The 21631-nt window shown below is 45.3% G+C and overlaps 1 long non-coding RNA gene across 1 annotated transcript in view; it reads right to left on the reverse strand.

Annotated features, from left to right (window-relative positions):
- Nucleotides 1–5245: 5245 nt before the first annotated feature.
- The window catches only part of LOC142732896 (uncharacterized), a 79130-nt gene continuing 62744 nt past the window's right edge, over nt 5246–21631 (reverse strand). Inside the window, exon 6 of the long non-coding RNA XR_012879731.1 lies at nt 5246–6503. This is a non-coding gene — a long non-coding RNA (uncharacterized LOC142732896). The remainder of the gene's footprint in view (nt 6504–21631) is intronic.

Consider the following 21631-nt stretch of genomic DNA (forward strand, 5'->3'; position numbering starts at 1 on the left):
GCTTGTTTTATTCTCCGTGTTTGTTGAATTAGGTTTCATCAATGTACCTAGAAAGGGTTGTCTGTCTGTCTCTGTTTACAAAGCAATGATGTCACATCACATGGTGAAGATTGGCTGCCTTGGAGACAAGACATGGTGCCATCACGCCTCATAATCATAGGGAAGCAGGAAGCTGCAATGTGCGAATAGAGCAGAATAAAGGAGTATTTCCAACGCAGGATGTGCCATAAATTGCTGGTAGATGGAGGTGGTACCCGCACCTATGTGGAAAATAGGGGTCCCCTGACCTGCCTGATGAGTCGACTGCTGCATCATGGCGGAGAATTATTGGAGAAGTGGCTGTGCATGGGCATATACTAGATCCTCAGATACTCAAATCTGGATGTTTCCATCTGAGGAAGTCTGCAACCATGTTTTCTGATCCTTTTAGATGGACAAATGAGAAGAACTGATTTTACCTTGGCCCAGATGACATACAGTTAGGTCCAGAATTATTTGGCCAGTGACACAATCCTCATAATTTGGGCTCTACATGCCACCACATTGGATTTGAAATGAAACAACTGAGATGCAATTGAACTGTAGACTTTCATGTTTAATTCAAGGGGTTGAACAAAAATATCCTGTGAAACGTTTAGGAATTGCAACCATTTTTATTACACAGTGAAGAGTACATCAGGGTATATGTAATATGTAGGAGTATATCAGGATATATGTAATCTGTGAGGAGTACATCAGGATATATGTAATCTGTGAGGAGTATATCAGGGTATATGTAAGATGAGGAGTACATCAGGGTATATGTAATCTGTGAGGAGTACATCAGGGTATATGTAATATGTGAGGAGTACATCAGGATATATGTAATCTGTGAAGAGTACATCAGGGTATATGTAATCTGTGAGGAGTACATCAGGGTATATGTAATCTGTGAGGAGTACATCAGGGTATATGTAATATGTGAAGAGTACATCAGGGTATATGTAAAATGTGAGGAGTACATCAGGATATATGTAATCTGTGAGGAGTATATCAGGGTATATGTAATCTGAGGAGTACATCAGGGTATATGTAATCTGTGAGGAGTACATCAGGGTATATGTAATATGTGAGGAGTACATCAGGATATATGTAATCTGAGGAGTACATCAGGGTATATGTAATATGTGAGGAGTATATCAGGGTATATGTAATATGTGAGGAGTACATCAGGATATATGTAATCTGTGAAGAGTACATCAGGGTATATGTAATATGTGAGGAGTACATAAGGGTATATGTAATATGTGAGGAGTACATCAGGGTATATGTAAAATGTGAGGAGTACATCAGGATATATGTAATCTGTGAGGAGTATATCAGGGTATATGTAATCTGAGGAGTACATCAGGGTATATGTAATCTGTGAGGAGTACATCAGGGTATATGTAATATGTGAGGAGTACATCAGGATATATGTAATCTGTGAAGAGTACATCAGGATATATGTAATCTGTGAAGAGTACATCAGGGTATATGTAATATGTGAGGAGTACATCAGGATATATGTAATCTGTGAGGAGTACATCAGGGTATATGTAAAATGTGAGGAGTACATCAGGGTATATGTAAAATGTGCGGAGTACATCAGGGTATATGTAATATGTGAGGAGTACATCAGGGTATATGTAATCTGTGAGGAGTACATCAGGGTATATGTAATCTGTGAGGAGTACATCAGGATATATGTAATCTGTGAGGAGTACATCAGGGTATATGTAATATGTGAGGAGTACATCAGGGTATATGTAATATGTGAGGAGTACATCAGGGTATATGTAATCTGTGAGGAGTACATCAGGATATATGTAATCTGTGAGGAGTACATCAGGATATATGTAATCTGTGAGGAGTACATCAGGGTATATGTAATATGTGAGGAGTACATCAGGGTATATGTAATATGTGAGGAGTACATCAGGGTATATGTAATCTGTGAGGAGTACATCAGGATATATGTAATCTCTGAGGCGTACATCAGGGTATATGTAATATGTGAGTAGTACATCAGGGTATGTGTAATATGTGAGGAGTACATCAGGGTATATGTAATCTGAGGAGTACATCAGGGTATATGTAATATGTGAGGAGTACATCAGGGTATATGTAAAATGTGCAGAGTACATCAGGGTATATGTAATATGTGAGGAGAACATCAGGGTATATGTAATCTGTGAGGAGTACATCAGGATATATGTAATATGTGAGGAGTACATCAGGGTATATGTAATATGTGAGGAGTACATCAGGGTATATGTAAAATGTGCAGAGTACATCAGGGTATATGTAATCTGTGAGGAGTACATCAGGGTATATGTATTCTGTGAGGAGTACATCAGGGTATATGTAATATGTGAGGAGTACATCAGGGTATATGTAATATGTGAGGAGTACATCAGGGTATATGTAATCTGTGAGGAGTACATCAGAATATATGTAATCTGTGAGGAGTACATCAGGGTATATGTAATATGTGAGGAGTACATCAGGGTATATGTAATCTGAGGAGTACATCAGGGTATATGTAATCTGAGGAGTACATCAGGATATATGTAATCTGTGAGGAGTACATCAGGGTATAGGTAATCTGTGAGGAGTACATCAGGGTATAGGTAATCTGTGAGGAGTACATCAGGATATATGTAATATGTGAGGAGTACATCAGGGTATATGTAATGTGTGAGGAAACATCAGGATATATGTAATCTGTGAGGAGTACATCAGGATATATATATAATCTGTGAGGATTACATCAGGGTATATGTAAGCTGTGCGGAGAACATTAGGGTATATGTAATCTGTGCGGAGTATATTAGGGTACATGTAATCTGTGCGGAGTACATCAGGGTAGTATAATAAGAGGGTATAATAATGGGGTAAATAATACATATCCATACATGTGTGTTATGCTGTAAAACAATCCTTTCTGAAAAGGCCAGTTTTACACTAATAAATAATGTCCTTTCTGATCACCCTTTTGGTCGACACTTTGCACCTCTGTAGTTTGGGGAATTTTGCTGGGAAAGTGTTGTCCTGGTATAATACGGGCGACCTCACTTCCAGCAGATATGTTTGGGCCCTTCTCTTCCTGGTTCCCAAATATTAGAAGGAAAGTTCCCCTCGGGCCTGCTCATCTGCTTATTTTTATCATCCTCGACTAAGGCCCTTATGCACACGCCCGTAGCCATTTGCACGGCCATGATTTTCGGGTCGTTGGGCCGCATATTGTCACCCGCGAGCCGCCCGGAAATCGTGGCCATGTACATGGTCGCGTCCATTATTTTCTATGAACCTCGACCGCAGAACACGGCTGTAATAAGACATGGAGCCTGGACCGCAGAAAGAACGGACATATCTTATTACAGCCGTGTTCTGCGGTCCAGTCTCCTGGGCCATGCACGGACCGTGGAAAACACGGTCATGTGCACGGGCCCATAGAAATTAATGGTGCCGCAAGACTCCCGTGGATTTTAGGGGGCATTGCGGCCGCATAAGCACGTTCCACTTAGGCCCCATGCCATATATGGCATCGCCATACCTGGGGTAACCAGCTTAGCAGTTTATGAGATGTGTGTCTTCTGTGGCACAAACTGGGCACAACATATTGTTCACTAAAATGGCATATCAGCGGAAAATTGCAATTTTCACTTTTCACCATCCGCTGCGCATTAATTACTAATGGAAAAACACCTGTGGGGGCAAAATGCTCACTACACCCCTTAAAATGCCTTAAAGGGTGCAGTTTCCAAAATATGGGTAACTACTTGGGCGTTTGTTTTACTATTTGACCTCAGAGCCCTGCAATTGTGGGCCAATGCTGTGAAAATCACCACAATGGACCTCAAATGCGCATGTTGCTCTTCACTTCTGAGCTCTGTCATATGTCCAGGCAAATGTTTAATGCCTTGAGGGGTGTAGTTTCCAAAATGGGGTCACTTCTTGGGGGCTTCCACTGTACTCTGGTACCTTAGGGTTTTGCAAATGCAGCATGGCACCCAAAAACCAATCCAGCAAAAATCTGCATGCCAAATAGCGCTCCTGCCTTTCTGAGCCCCGCCCTGTGTCCAAACAGCAGTTTATGACCACATATGGGGTATTTCCGTACTCTGGAGAAATTGCTTTGATATGTGCCCTGTATGTCTCACACCTGCAGCAGCGATCAGCATTAGGAAGAGCCAGGAGTTCCTGCGGCACCGTTCTGTGGTCTGTGATGGCCCGGGAGTGGACCGCTCCAGTCACCTGACCTCACAGTGACACGAGGTCAGATGACTCAGGTCCAGTGTTCCCTATAAGGTGCGCGGCTGCCCACATTCCGCGATCTGCACGCTCACTAAACTTTAAAGCCCGCCTCACGGGTGGTGGGCTGATGCAGTGACATTGCGAGCACTGGAGGGGGCACCGGTGCTAGTGACAGACACATTCACTTGTATGTGCGTCCTCAGGACGCACATACAAATGTATACTATAGGCAGCAGGCAGGGCCGGCCTTAGGGATGTGCGAGCGCACAGGGCGCTGCACCCTCCCAGCATGTAGGGGGTGCCACTGGGCTCTGCCTCTACTCTGTGCTCTGCTCTTAGTTACATACACGTAAATAAGAGCCAAGAAGCAGAGGAAGCTCCGCCCAGAGCCCATCCTGTCCGAAGCCTGTGATCCTGTCCGAAGCCTGTGATCCTGTCAGCAAGGAGAGATGGTGAGTATCTATGTGTGTATATACAATGTGTGTCTCTGTGTGTATATAGTATGTGTCTCAGAGACTACCATATTAATACAATACAATTAATAAAGTCTATTCGCATATGAGGTTACTGTGGTTGCACCATTGAAGTTTTTGCTAGGGTGGAGATACTCGCAGGCTTTACATCCTCCACATTTAAAAGAATGTTAGTTTTACCCAGCCATGTGTTTGATGCGGCAGGTGTTGAAAGATGACTTTTAACTAGCCTGTCCCTTAAAATCCATCCCCCGACGATATGTGACAGAAGGATATTTCATAACTTTTTCACTGACATCTGGGTCTAAGCCGAGGATGCCCCAATAGTTTCTCAAAATTTCAAGCGCGTTATAAGATTGTAATTCTATAAACTCCTAATGCATGATAGCAATGGGCTAGGTAATGTCACTATCGGACACCCTCCCACATTTAATGCAAAGGCAACTCCATAATAGATATTTATATATAGAAAAATCAGAGTACGAAGCCAGGTATATATAAAATATAACAAATTGTATTATTTACACATATAAAACAAACATTTAAAAAGGTACATAATGAAATGGAGAGACTCTATAATATTGTATAATACAAGTAAACAGGCTATCCACGTGTATATAGCAATAAATATTGCACTGTATTCCTTACACTGAGGAGATATGAGATGGGAGGTGTGTTGTCCTATAAACAGCTAATCCCTCATGTGAACACCCATAAAGTAATATACATAATAGTCCTAGGGGCAGTTTTTCAGAAGGGAGAGCTTGAATATCATAAATAGGTATGGAGAACCTTACCCATGTCAGTATTCCTGGAAGGCTGGATAGCAAGTATTAAACCCAACACGCGTTTCGCGATGTCTGCTTCCTCAGGGGATGTATAGTGTCTTGTTGCAGTCTTGGTTTTAAATAGTGCAATGCCCAGGTGTTTTCTGTTTATTCAGCGTCCATAGAATAGCGGCGCATGTCCACCGACGCAACCGGAAGTGAGGCATGCCCCACTTCCGGCCTCCAGCTCCGTAGCGCACATCCGGGTTCCTGACGTGTACCAGGAATACCAGACATGCACATTGCGCTATGGGAGGTGGAAACGGAGCAAGCAACACACCCGGTCACGTGCACTTGGAGTGCGCACCTCATAGGACAACTGGGACAAGGAGAATCGCAAGTAACATGTTGCTAAACTAATGACGTAGCAAACCCCACCCATTCAATATATCCCCAAGGACCAAATGATAGCCAATGAGTATTGCGTGTATTGCCAAGGATTGTGATAGATGCGTGAATGTTGACATTCAGAAGAGGGGGAGAGAAATAATCTCCCAGAGAATGCTTATATACAACTCGATGACTAGTGGGAAAATATAGTGAACATAATACAACATTAATTATATTAGACCTCGTGAGACAAGTTTGGTTACACTAATTAGTGAGGTCACTGTGTAAAATTTAGGGGAATATAGATGTGGATGTGATTACACATCACACATATATCCCACGGCAAAGAAATATGCAAAAGAGACCACAGTTAGGGTCATTTCATAAAAAACAACAACATGTGACATAAAACACTTCTCAAAAGGAAACTAAAAAAAAGAGGAAGACATAGCAGGGTATCAATATTGAGCTACGTCACTGTACACGAAATTTATTGGCATTTTCTCAGTCCGTATTATAGGGGGTCATCTGGGTCCAAAGCTCATATTTCCTATATACAGGCACTCAGACTGAAGAGAGATGGTACATCAGATACCTAATAAAAAAATATTGTTTAGTACAAGACACAAAAACAATTGTAGGGTTAAAAAACGTGCTGATGGTAGGGTGGTTACACTTATTTAAAGAGAAGGGGGCAGAGCTTGACAGCGAGCAGAGAAGGTGGCTTGATCCGGAGCTACTGCTGCAACCCGACTTACCCGAACTCATAGCGAGATAGGACACGGCAGTATGGTGAGGACCATCAAAGATAAGGGCAAAGACCCCTCAATCACCCCCAAACCGGGGAAAAACCAAGCCAATTTGGACAAGTTTTTGAAGAAAACTCTAGAGCGCTCTCCGACGCGTACATCCAAGATGGCGCCGGAAGCACAGGAGATCAATCGGAGGCTGGGGGTGAGTCTACTTATGTCCCTGTGTCAAGAGGATTCATTAAAAGAGTTATTTTTAAAGCCCTGGGCCCCTTAGCCTTAGATTTGGCAGATATAAAAGCAGTCTTGCGACATATAGGGGACAGGGTGCACATGCTTGAGTCCACACATACGGAGGAGGTCAAATTTGGAGAGGCTGTACAAAAGACTTATACATATACAACATGACCACATTAACATGGCTTTATTGCTTTATTGCAAGCTGAAGATCGGGAAAACAAGTTGCCGCAAGAATATTAGGATTCGCGGCCTTCCGGAATCCATTTCACATGAGGTTTTGCCTAAAGTTGCTCGGGAGATTTTTGTTTCTATATTGGGAGAGGATAGAGCTGCATCAATTCACATTGAACATATACATCGGGCCTTGAGAGCTAAACCACGTTTGCAAGATCCACCTCGAGATGTAATCTGTGGTCTACTTAGCTATGTGGATACAGCTGCACTTCTGAAGCAAGCAAGGGCTTCAGAAGGAGTTTGTTATGAGGGAACCCCTATTCTTCTTTTCCAAGATTTGCTGTCCTCAACTCTTGCCAAACGTAGCATATTGAAGCCGCTGTTAGATATGTTGCGGGCTAACAACATCCCGTTTCATTGGCTGTATTCTTTTGGAGTGGCAAACATTAAGCAGGATAAGCAAATTGTGATTAGGAAACCAGAGGATCTTCGTGCTGCTTGGCATTTACTTGGATTACAACCTATAGACATTCCATCATGGCTTCCTTTAGCTCAACCTCTGAGGATACCTGCTCTACGTGAGACTGATCCCTGGACAAGGGTGTCTGGACATCGCTCGCCGTGAGGAAAGAAAAGCACTCCCATGACCCAAAGAGTGGATTCGACCTGAGGACTCTTGGTCGCTCCGTAGTAAATATATATCTACATAACTCCTTGCACTAATTGATGACTTCCCGTTCAGTTTCCTTACTCCTGTATGGGCTTTGGGGAGATTTATAGTCATAACTGCATTGTTATAAGTTGACTACGGATTGTTTTATGGTCCTCACATTTGATTGTATAATGTATTATAAGTGTACTTGAAGTGTCTTATTGGTATTACACTTGAAATATAAAAAGCTGCTTGGGTGGGGTTTGGGTTGTTATGCCTTGAGGTTAATCTCATGTATTCTATAGTGACCCCCCAACTTGTATGTGTATTTCTCCTTTCTTTAGGGTGATGCTGCTTGTTCCTCTAGATGCTGGAATTACACCCTTTTCCATAGCTTTTGTTTTATTCCTTTATGGAATACGGTTATTTACTATTCTATTACTTTTTTGTTATTTTTGTAATGTCATGTGGTCTGAAAAGATATTGAGGTGGATTTTTGGGGGCTATGGCGGAACTTAAGATTGTATCGCATAATGTGAGGGGTCTGAATGTGCCACATTGTAACGTTCCCCGCCTTCCCCACGGCCTCTGCTCCGGTTCCGGCGTCCTCGATTACCACATGCTCATCCCGAGCTCCACTTACCCGATCCGGACGCTCTGCTGGCTCTGGACAGCGTCAGGTAAGTGCATCCCTTACCTCCCTCCGCGGCCGTCATCCTCGATGTGCGGCTGCAGTCACTAGAGGGCGCGCGCGCTGACTCGTCCTGTCATAAAGGGTCAGCGCGCGCCTTAATTAATAAGACTTCCTATTTAAGGTTCCTCCTTCCCTGCATCCATGCTTGTTCAACCAAGTTCCCCGTGAGTTTCCCTGTGCCCTGGTTCCCTGTTTCCGTCCCTTCTGCCTTTTGTCTGGATTTCCCGTTACTGACCTCTGCCTGAACTTGACCATCCTTGTCTGCCGCCTGCCTTGACCTATTGCTTCCATACCCGTTACGACGTCTGCTGCCTGCCTTGACCTATTGCTGCCATACCCGTTACGACGTCTGCTGCCTGTCCTAACTTCTGCCTATCCATCCGACCGCCTCTACCCACTGTGTCAAGTGTTGCCTGGGTTCCAAACACCATCTCCCAGGCGACACCGAGGAGCCACGAACAACCCGGTGAGAACCGCTATTGGTTGAACAAGCCATGGATCCCCTTGACACAGCCCTGATTGACACGGCTGATATGGCTCAGGAGCTTTCCAGACAACGAGTCCGCCAAGATCAGCTGTTTCAGCTACTGCAGAATGTGTCCACTCGTTTGAACGAACTAGCGCCTCCGATACCACCACCGCAAGCTACTGTCTACAGTCCGGGACTACATTTACCTACGCCTGCCCACTATGAGGGAGACCCCAAGACCTGCAGGGGATTTTTTAAACAGTGCACCATCCACTTTGAAGTCATGGCGCATCATTTTTCCTCAGACCAGGCTAAGGTGGCCTACATCCTGTCCCTGCTGTCTGGTGAAGCGCTGGCTTGGGCATTTCCCTTGTGGGAGAGAAACGACCCCATCATGTACAACATTCAGAACTTTCTCTCCACGTTTAAAAGGGTGTTTGAAGAACCAGGTCGAGCCTCTTCTGCAGCTTCCTCTCTACTCAAGCTCCGGCAAGGAACCTCCACTGTAGACCAATACACCATTCAGTTTCGCACCCTGGCTACTGAACTCCAGTGGAATAATGAGGCTTTGGTATCTACCTTCTGGGAGGGTCTGGCGGGCCGAATCGAGGATGAACTTGCTGGCCGAGACCTTCCACTGTCCTTGGATGACTTGATTACTCTTGCCAATCGTATAGATATACGTTTCCGTGAGAGACAACAAGAATCTGCTCGAAGCAATCGGACATCACGGTTGGCACCAACCTTCCAAAGACCTTTTCTGGCCTCATCTTCATATCGGTCGGACAAACCCATGCAGGTGGAGAGAACAAGACTCAAGCATGAGGAGCGTCAGAAAAGACGCAAGTTGAATTTATGTTTGTATTGTGGTGGTAAAACGCACTTCCTTAGAGACTGTCCAGTGAGGCCGGAAAACTCCAATGCCTAGGGCAAGTAGGAGAGGCTACACTAGGTGGAAAACCTTCCTCTCAGAAGATGACCATACCAGCGAAGCGGTCCTTTGCAGAAACCACTTTCTGCATTCAAGCCTTCCTAGATTCCGGATCCGCTGGGAATTTTCTGTGCCAGTCCTTGGTAAATCGCTACCAAATCCCAGTGCAAAAACTAACAAAACCGTTGTCCATTGCTTCTGTAGATGGGAGGCTTCTACAGGAAACTATCTCGTCACCGAACCCATTCTCCTGTTAACTGGGGCACTGCACCAGGAACGTATCTCCTTCTATGTTTTAAAGAACTCTAAACTCTTTGCTACTAGGTCTACCGTGGTTGCAGAAGCACTCTCCTGTTATTGACTGGACTGGAGGTCAAATTACCAGCTGGAGTGACTTCTATCACCAACATTGTCTACAATCTATTCGCCCACCCATGCCTCAGTCTACAGAACCTAACTCAGCAGGACTTCCTACTCCATACAAAAGCTTCTCGGATGTTTTCTGTAAACAACAAGCTAAATCGCTGCCTCCTCACAGGCCATATACCTGGTCCCCAACTCGACGCCTCCCAGAGGCAGAGTCTACCCTCTGTCTTTGCCCGAGACGGAGACCATGTCTCTGTATATCCAAGAAAATCTGGAGAGAGGATTCATCCGTAAGTCCTCCTCTCCTGCTGGCGCAGGGTTTTTCTTTGAGGGAAAAAAAGACGGCTCCTTGCGTCCTTGTATTGATTACCGAGGATTGAATAATATCACGTTGAAGAACAAGTACCCGTTACCATTGATCTCGGCACTCTTTGACCGCCTACAGAGGGCGAAAATCTTCACCAAACTAGACCTTTGTGGAGCTTATAACCTCATCCGCATCCGCGAGGGTGACGAATGGAAAACCGCCTTCAACACTTGTGATGGGCATTTTGAATACCTTGTCATGCCCTTTGGACTTTGTAATGCTCCTGTAGTTTTCCAGGCTTTTGTTAATGACATATTTCGAGATCTGTTGTACAGCTGTGTGGTGGTATACCTAGATGACATTTTAATCTTTTCTCCCAATATTCAAACTTATCGTGTGCATGTGCGCCAAGTGTTACAGCGGCTGCGTGAGAACACTCTGTTTGCCAAGCTAGAGAAATGCCTCTTCGAGAGAACCAGCCTGCCTTTCTTGGGGTATGTCATTTCCGACCAGGGACTTCAAATGGATCCAGCCAAGCTATCTTCTATTCTCAACTGGCCTCGTCCACAAGGACTCAAAGCGGTCCAACGCCTGCTGGGATTTGCAAATTATTACCCCACCAGATTATTCCTCATTTCTCCTCTATGATAGCTCCTATTTCTGCTCTGACCAAAAAAGGGGTTAATGCTAAAGACTGGACCACGGAGGCTGAAACTGCATTCCAAGCTCTTAAAGTTGCCTTCTCTTCTGCTTCAGTCCTACATAGACCGGATTCCACCAAACCCTTTGTTCTAAAGGTCGATGCTTCATCTGTGGGAGTCGGAGCTATCCTTTCACAAAAGACTTGTGGAGGGAGACTGGTGGCCTGCGTTTTTCTCCAAATCGTTCACATCCGCTGAAAAAAATTATGGAATTGGAGATAAAGAACTTTTAGCTATTAAATTGGCCCTGGAGGAATGGAGACATTTGCTTGAGGGTGCACGGCATCCCATCATCATTTACACAGATCATAAGAACCTCCTATACTTACAGACTGCTCAACGCCTAAACTCTCGTCAAGCTCGGTTGGCATTATTCTTCTCCAGATTCGATTTTCAGCTTCACTACAGACCCGCTGGAAAGAATACCAAGGCTGACGCTTTATCTCGATGTTTTGACCCCACAGACCAATAGCCCAGCCCACAGTTTATTATAGATCCTAAACGTATTGTGAATGCTGCTCCAGCTGAAGTGGTACACATTCCTCGATTAAAGACCTACGTACCCCCTAAACAAAGGGATTGTGTTCTTCATTGGGGTCATGCCTCAATTTGATTGGCCGTCAGTACTGGTGGCCTTCCATGTCCCAAGACACTAAAGACTTTGTTTCAGCCTGCTCCACCTGCTCTCAAAATAAAGTCTCCCATTCAAGACCTGCTGGCCTTTTGCACCCTCTGCCCGTGCCTGACTCTCCCTGGTCGCACATTGCCATGGACTTCATCACTGATCTGCCTAGTTCTGCTGGGTGTACAGTGATCTGGTTTGTAGTGGATCGCTTTTCTAAGATGGCGCACTTCGTACCTCTCTCAGGCCTTCCGTCATCTTCCCGACTGGCAACGCTGTTTATCAAGCACATCTTTCGCCTGCATGGTCTTCCTAAGCATATTGTTTCTGCCAGAGGAGTTCAGTTCACATCAAAGTTCTGGATAGCCTTGTGAAAACTGCTGGAGGTCAAACTAGACTTCTCTTCCGCGTACCATCCTCAATCCAATGGTCAAGTAGAGCGGATAAACCAAATACTTGAACGTTTCCTCAGGAATTTCGTGTTTCCGCAACAAGACGACTGGGCAAGTCTGCTTCCATGGGCCGAATTTGCCTACAACAACCATACGGGGGAATCTATCCGCTCTTCTCCCTTCTTCTTGGTGTTTGGCCAGCATCCAGGAATTCCCCTACCAGTCTCTGCACCTTCTGAGGTTCCAGCTGCTAACACGGTCCACCGCGACTTTGTATGGATATGGCAAAAGGCCAAGGACTCCATCCAGAAAGCCGTAGCCAGGTTTTAGAGAGACACGGATAAAAGAGGCAGGTTTCCCGCCGCAGCTCCTTCCTAGGGATAAAGTCTGGCTGTCCACCCGGTACATACGTCTGAAGACCCCTTGTTACAATCTAGCTCCTCGGTTTCTGGGCCCCTATGAAATAACAAAACAAATCAATCCAGTAACTTTCAGACTTCGCCTTCCTCAGTCTCTGAAAATCTCTAATTCCTTCCATATTTCTCTGCTGAAACCCACTATACTCAACCGTTTTTCAAAGAAAATTCCTGTCCATCCTCCGCTGGCAGGATAATGCCAAATTTGAAATTCAAGAGATCCTGGATGTCAAAAGTTCACGGGGGAGATTATGGTACCTAGTGGACTGGAAAGATTATGGTCCTGAGGAGAGGTCATGGGAGCCCGTGGAGAATATCAACGCCCAAGCTCTTATCAAGGTCTTTGAGCGAAGGTTTCCAAGCAAGCCTAAAAAGAGGGGGCGTAAATGGGGGGTACTGTAATGGCTGCCGCACCGTTCCCCACCTTCCCCACGGCCTCTGCTCCGGCGTCCTCCATTACCACATGCTCATCCCGAGCTCCACTTACCCGATCCAAACGCTCTGCTGGCTCTGGATGGCGTCAGGTAAGTGCAGCCCTTACCTCCCTCCGCGGCCGTCATCCTCAATGAGCGGCTGCAGTCACTAGAGGGCGCGCGCGCTGACTTGTCCTGTCTTAAAGGGCCAGCGCGCGCCTTAATTCCTAAGACTTCCTATTTAAGGTTCCTCCTTCCCTGAATCCATGCTTGTTGAACGAAGTTCCCCATGATTTTCCCTGTGCCCTGGTTCCCTGTTTCCGTCCCTTCTGCCTTTTTGTCTGGATTTCCCGTTACTGACCTCTGCCTGAACTTCACCATCCTTGTCTGCCGCCTGCCTTGACCTATTGCTATCCATACCGGTTACGACGCCTGCCTTGACCTATTGCTGCCATACCCGTTATGACGTCTGCTGCCTGTCCTGACTTCTGCCTATCCATCCGACCACCTCTACCCGCTGTGCCAAGCGTTGCCTGGGTTCCAAGCACCATCTCCCAGACGACACAGAGGATCCACGAACAAACAGGTGAGAACCGTTATACACAGAAGCATAGTCAAGTTATTAGAATGTTGAAAAAGCAGACTGCAAACGTGGTCCCCTTACAAGAAACCCATTTCAATCGTACAAAACTCCCTACTCTTCCTACCAGAGATTTTAATTTATGGTTCCATTGCCCTTATCAGTCTGCAGCTCGAGGTGTTAGCATAGCTATACATAAATGCATTCCATTTTCGTTGTTAACGCAATTGGAAGACTCGGATGTTAGATACTTATTTATAAAAGGGAAAATATGTAATGATGTATACCTTCGTATAATTTTTATTTCATAGCTATCTAAAAACAGGGGTAAAATCACCACTGTGAAAAGCCCAACCGTGTATTTAAAAACGTATTAAACAGAATACTCCCAGTCCTAGTTCGTTTGCGAACCCTTAATGACTGGGTATGTAAACAGAGATATCAAAATATGGAATCAGCGTATAACATTGGTAAAGCAGTGGTTTGGACCCTCGTTCACACAGGAGCCTGCGTTAACCGCACCAGATTCTTCCAATGTACAGATGCACAACAATGCCACTGCCCCCTACGCAAAATTCCCTCACTTCACCCGACCCTACGCGTTTCTATACTTATCATCAGGGGTCTGTCAGTCTGGCCAGGATGCCAGCGATATATCTTCAGCAGCAGATATTCTACTGCACAACACGGAAGCATGCACGCATAGATGTCAGCGGCATGCTTCACTCTGGGACTCTGAGTCACTATGAACTGAATACTCCGCCCCCTGGCTCCGGCAGCATACATCAAACAGCCAATCACACTGGCCCAGCACATCCATGATGCTCAACCATGTGACTCCCGGCTGTCAGCTGACATACCCGGAAGTAACAATGTAAACAACACAGAGCATGCAGACTCAATGGGAGGCTGTAGAAGTATCTATTTACTACACAAAGCCTCATGCTATTCAAGGATGGAGTATAACACTATAAGGTTGGATATATGTTGCGGATCAGCTCAGGGCCGCAATTGGACTACCACGATAGGAGCACCTACCCTGAAAATACATAATATATGGATAGAAGAACGACGTAATTGTAAACCTCACTTAAACCATTTGACACACTCCTGGACTCAATTGCCATACCTGCTACTTATTGATTGATATATTTCAAGTGACTACACTGGGACTAGGAATGCATTACCATACCCCCACCCAGAGGACCAAAAAAGCCCTATGACTTGATATGGATTGTGTATTAAATAAAACAGGTATAATTTGTTTGCTCGTTTAAACCTTCAGGATGTACGCAAGCCAGTCTGTAGATCCATTGGGCCTCTTTACGCAGAATTAGGTTATCCCAATCCCCCCCCCCCCCCGTTTAGGAGGACGTACCAATTCAATTGCCTGAAATTTTAAACATTCTTCCCTGCCTTGATGTTTTGCATGCACATGTTTTGATATGGAAGTATCTCTTTCATTTGTAACATCTCCAACATGTTCCCTAATCCGGCGCCGAAACTGCCGTATCGTCTTGCCCACGTAATTCAGTGGGCACGGACATGTGATTAAATAGACAACTCCAGCCGTTTTGCAGTTCACAAAATCTCGGATATCATACTCAACCTTGGTGGTAACACTTTTGAATTTTTTTCCACTTTGAATGAAATCACAGGCTCTACAACTACCACATCTGTGTGTACCCGGTATCTGCCTGTCTAACCAAGTACCCTTTTGGATTATTGGATCAAAACAACTCTGCATCACCCTATCCCTGATGTTTTTACCTCTACGGAACGTGACTGAAGGCCATTGTGTTATCTGATCCGCCAAGTCCGCAATTATACATTTTACTCATTTATCACTTCAGTGAATTTTCAAATGTTCATATTTGTGGGAGCACAATATATATCGTTAAAATACAGTGATGTATACCTTCGCTAATCTATATTCTCCTAATGTTGGCTTATTCGGACTCTGAACATGTTACGTGATTTTTCTGAAGGGATTTTGGTGGTGGGGGAGACCTGAATTTACCCCTTAATCTGATTTTAGACACCACGGGATCACAGCATGCCTTGTATAAGACGCTAGCACACTTGAACAAGGCTTTGAATTCCCTGCACTTGACAGATGTCTGGAGACTGCTGCATCCGTTAGATAAGGATTATTCTTATTTCTCACCCACCCACAATACATATCACAGATTAGATTATATTTTTCTTTCGCAGCAGTATACTTCACTAGTCCGTTCTGCGGATATAGGCCATATTTTATTATGAGACCTTGCCCCGATTTTAGTGTCTATAAGTTTAGTAGGTATTCCTAAGGGAGATTGGTGTTGGAGACTTAATGACACTCTTATAGCGGATAAGACTAATGCCCAGATTATTGAAAACCATTTATCTCAATATTTCACTCATAATGTTTCAGATTCTATTTCGAATCCGATTGTGTGGGAGGCTCATAAATCGGTGATCAGAGGTGAGCTTATTTCCCTGGGAACGCATGTAAAGAAAAAGACCAATGCTGTACTAAATTCTTTATTTTCTCAGATTGCCCTTTTGGAGGGAGTACACAAGAAGACAGTAGCCATCTCTTCATTAGCGGAATTGACTAGTCTTAGAGATAAGGTGAAAGACATTCTTAATGTTAAATCCGCCCACCTCATCCAAATTTCAAAATATAAGCAATATGCTCATGGTGACAAGGGGAATAAAATGATGACGGCCTTAATTCGCAAACAACAAGCGAAGACTTTTATCCCAAAGATTAAAAAGAGACAGGGGGAATGGTTTCAGACACTGCTCATATTGCAGAGGCGCTGGTGCACTCCTGTTCCAGAGAGGTCCCAAGGGCAAGTAAATGGTATGTGGTTACTTTTCCAAGCTCTTCTCTTCCGCAGAACGCAACTACTCGCATCAAATTGGCCCTGGAGGAGTGGAGACATCTACTAGAGTGCACAGCTCATCCAATCTTGATTTTTACGGACCACAAGAATCTGACCTACCTCCAGACGGCCCAACGGTTGAACCCTCGTCAGGCCAGGTGGTCACTGTTCTTTGCAAGGTTCCAGTTTGAGCTTCATTATCGCCCGGCCGACAATAATGTGATGGCCGATGCCTTGTCCAGGTCTTTCGAGACAGAAGACACCATTGAGAGTCCACAGAACATTATCGATCCATCTTGCATTGTCTCGGTCAACCCCCTGCAAATTGGGGACATTCCTCCTGGGAGGACTTTTGTGCACCTGGCTGATCGTGGAAGAATCCTCCGCTGGGGTCACTCTAGACTGGCAGGTCATGCAGGGTTACGCAAGACCCGGGATTTGATTGCTCGTCATTTCTGGTGGTCCACTCTGCCCAAAGATATTGTGGACTTCGTTTCTTCCTGTGCTGTATGTGCAGCCAACAAGGCCACCCACTCCAGAGCTGCTGGCCTGCTCCAGCCATTGCCTGTGCCCAATGCTCCCTGGCAGCATATAGCGATGGACTTTATCACGGACCTGCCTCTCTCTGCTGGTGGTGGACCGATTTTCGAAGATGGCCCACTTTGTTCCTCTTACCGGTCTTCCTTCTGCTCCTCAGTTGGCCAAGTTATTTATCCAACACATCTTCCGCCTGCACGGCTTGCCGCAGCATATTGTGTCTGATCGGGGGGTTCAGTTCACCTCGAGGTTCTGGAGAGCCCTCTGCGGACTTCTTGGCGTGAAGTTGGACTTTTCTTCTGCCTACCATCCTCAGTCTAATTGTCAGGTCGAGAGGATCAACCAGATTTTGGAGAACTACATACACCACTTCATCTCCAAGTAGCATGATGACTCGGTGAAGCTGCTCCCGTGGGCGGAGTTCTCCTACAATAACCACACCAGCGAGTCTACTAGGAATACACCGTTCTGCATTGTCTACGACCAACACCCACGAATTCCTCTCCCGGTGCCTGATACTTCCAAGGTACCTGCAGCTGATTCCACGTTTAGAGACTTTTTGAAGATCTGGCAGCAGACTCGATCCTCCATCCTAATGGCAGTGGAACCGCATGAAACAGAAGGCTGACACAAGGCGAAGAGAGCCTCCTCGGTTTCTTCCTGGCACTAAGGTCTGGCTGTCATCCAGGAATATCCGACTGAGGGTGCCGTCATGTAAATTTTCCCCAGGTTCCTCGGACCATTCGAGGTTCTGCAGCAGATCAATCCTGTCGCCTACAAGCTCCGGCTGCCTCCTACCCTCAGGATTCCCAACGCCTTCCATGTCTCCCTCCTGAAACCTGTGATCCTGAACCGCTATTCCAAGACTCCCCTTTTTATTTGGTGGATTGGAGGGGGTTTAGTCCTGAAGAGAGGTCCTGGGAGCCAGAGGAGAACCTCAATGCCCCTACTCTTCTGAAGTTTCTCTCTCGCTCTGGTCCCAATAAGAGGGGGGATACTGTTATGTCCGTGGCTGCGGGCTGTCAGCTCCAACCTCCCGTTGACAGCCGCAGCCACGAGTCGGCAAGTGCTGGCCCCAGCCTCCTCAGGAGACGCCAGTGCTCGGATCCACTCACATCTGCCGAACCCCGTAGGGTGCGCGCGCACGCTCGTGCCCGCTCTTAAACAGTCCCTGTCCCTGTATCTATACTTGTTTCCAGTTCCTGTACCTAGCAATCCATACATTCCAGGTTTAGCACCGAGCCGTGCCAAAGTCATGCTGCGCTACATCCACGTCTGACCTGCTCCACCTTTCCTGACGTCTGCCTGCTACCTAAGTCCCAGCCAAGCCTGCCCTGCTGCTGTCTGAGCTGCCACAGGTACCTATAGACCTATAGACTCTCACCTGCTCTCTGTTGGCCAGCTGCCTTACTGCCAAGGCGGTACGGCCGAGTGGGTTCACAGACCCTTCGTGACAGTTAGACTTACCTGTCTCCAAGCACTTCGCTGAAATGAACCATACGGAGAAACAGTTAAAATTCAGGATAATTGACCACATCCCACCCCTAGGTTGAGGTGGTGACAAAGTGGCTTTTTAAAAAAAAAAAGGGAACTCGAATGGATATTCAGGCTGAATACTCTTAGACCCTTAGAGATAGCTCCGATTCCTGGCATTAACCCCTTCGATGCAGCAATCCATTGTGATCGTTGCATCCTAGGGATTTGTAACAAATCGGCAGCCTTGCCAAGCGATCGCTAGGCTGGCGACTGCTACTATGGCAACAGGAGCCGTAACAATGGCCTCCTGTCTACCATTACGGAAGCTGATTAGGCCCCGCCCAGAGGCGGAGCCTGATTGGCTTGCTGTCAGTGAACAACTGACAGTTCCAATACATTGCACTACATAGGTAGTGCAATGTATTAGAACATCAAACAAACAGTTGGACCTTCAAGTCCCCTAGTGGGACTAAAGAAAAGTGTAACAAAAAAAAGTTTCAATAAAAGTTGTAAAAAATACAATAAAAGTTTCAAGTAATAAAATAAAACACAATCTCCCCCTTTTTCCCTTATCAAGTCATTTATTATTGAAAAAAATAAATAAACAATACATATTTGGTATCGCTGCGACCGTAATGACCTAAACTATAAATATATTATGTTATTTATCCAGCGCAGTGAATGCCGTAAAAAAAACAACTAAAAAATAATGGCAGAAAAAAATACAAAAAAATTAAAGTTATGTCTCTCACAACATGGCGACAGAAAAAAATACATTCTCTTTCCAAAAGTAATTTTATTGTGCAAAAAGTTATAAAAAAGTTCTATAAATTAGGTATCGCCGGAATCATACTGACCCGCAGAATAAAGGTAACATGTCGTTTATAACGCATGTTGAACACTGTATAAAAAAAACCCTAAAAAACGATGCCAGAATTGCTGTTTTTTTTGTCACGTTGCCTCCCAAAAAAAGGATAACAAGTGACCAATAAGTTTCATGTACCCCAATATGGTACCAATAACAACTACAGCTCGTTCCGCAAAAAAAAAAAAGCCCTCATACCACTACGTCTATGAAAAAATAAAATAATTTAAGGCTCCAATAAGTCAGGAAAGAAAAATATCCAGTTGTGCAGCCCGAGGGGAAAATTTCTTCTGTTTCAAAAGGCGATGTATCAAGGCACTAAAATTAGGGAACCAGGAAGGGGAGGGCCCAAATATATCCGCTGGAAGCGAGGGCGCACGTATTATACCAGGACAACACTTTCCCGGCAAAATTTTTTTTTTTACCTTATTATTATACTACCTGACTATGCCCCTGATATACTCTGCCCAGCTCACATATGCCCCAGATTATAAACGGAAACACCAGTAAAACTCCAAACAAACTATTACCAAGCAAAATCCACGCTCCAAAAGCCAAATGGCGCTCCCACCCATCTGAGCCCTACAGTGTGCCCAAACAGCTGTTTACTTCCACATATATGGCATCGCCGTAACCGGGAGAACCCTTTTAACATTTTTTGGGTGTGTGTCCCCAGTGGCACAAGCTGGGCACGACATATTTGCCATGGAATTGGCATATCTAGGGAAAAAATTTAATTTGCACCTTCCGCAGCGCAATCATTTATGGAAAAGACACGTGGGGTGAAAATGCTCACTACGCCCCTTAATAAATGCCTTGAGGGGTGCAGTTTCCAAAATGGGGTCACTAGTCAGGGGTTTCTTTTATTATTTCACATCAAAGCCTCTGCAATTTTGAACCAATACTTTATATGTTGCCAAATTAGGCCTCAATTTTACATGGTACGCTTTCACTCCTGAGCCCTGTCGAATGTCCAGGCAAAAGATTAGGGCCACATGTAGGGCGTTTCTAAAACCGGGAAACACAGCATAATTATAGAGCTGTCTTGTTATGGTGGCACAAGCTGGGCACCACATATTGGCGTATCTAAGGAAAAATTCCCATTTTCACTATCCCACATCGAGTGCACACGAATTTCTGCAAAACACCTGTGGGGTTAACATGCTTACTACACCCCTAGGTGAATACCTTGAGGGTGTTGTTTCCACAATGGGGTCACTTCTGGGAGGTTTCCACTGTTTTGGTCCCACAGGGACATTGCAAATGTGCCCAAACAGCAGTGCTCGGATCCACTCACATCTGCCGAACCCCGTAGGGTGCGCGCGCACGCTCGTGCCCGCTCTTAAACAGTCCCTGTCCCTGTATCTATACTTGTTTCCAGTTCCTGTACCTAGCAATCCATACATTCCAGGTTTAGCACCGAGCCGTGCCAAAGTCATGCTGCGCTACATCCACGTCTGACCTGCTCCACCTTTCCTGACGTCTGCCTGCTACCTAAGTCCCAGCCAAGCCTGCCCTGCTGCTGTCTGAGCTGCCACAGGTACCTATAGACCTATAGACTCTCACCTGCTCTCTGTTGGCCAGCTGCCTTACTGCCAAGGCGGTACGGCCGAGTGGGTTCACAGACCCTTCGTGACAGTTAGACTTACCTGTCTCCAAGCACTTCGCTGAAATGAACCATACGGAGAAACAGTTAAAATTCAGGATAATTGACCACATCCCACCCCTAGGTTGAGGTGGTGACAAAGTGGCTTTTTAAAAAAAAAAAGGGAACTCGAATGGATATTCAGGCTGAATACTCTTAGACCCTTAGAGATAGCTCCGATTCCTGGCATTAACCCCTTCGATGCAGCAATCCATTGTGATCGTTGCATCCTAGGGATTTGTAACAAATCGGCAGCCTTGCCAAGCGATCGCTAGGCTGGCGACTGCTACTATGGCAACAGGAGCCGTAACAATGGCCTCCTGTCTACCATTACGGAAGCTGATTAGGCCCCGCCCAGAGGCGGAGCCTGATTGGCTTGCTGTCAGTGAACAACTGACAGTTCCAATACATTGCACTACATAGGTAGTGCAATGTATTAGAACATCAAACAAACAGTTGGACCTTCAAGTCCCCTAGTGGGACTAAAGAAAAGTGTAACAAAAAAAAGTTTCAATAAAAGTTGTAAAAAATACAATAAAAGTTTCAAGTAATAAAATAAAACACAATCTCCCCCTTTTTCCCTTATCAAGTCATTTATTATTGAAAAAAATAAATAAACAA

This window comes from Rhinoderma darwinii, unplaced genomic scaffold (assembly GCF_050947455.1).
Source record: "Rhinoderma darwinii isolate aRhiDar2 unplaced genomic scaffold, aRhiDar2.hap1 Scaffold_931, whole genome shotgun sequence".
NCBI lineage: Eukaryota > Metazoa > Chordata > Amphibia > Anura > Rhinodermatidae > Rhinoderma > Rhinoderma darwinii.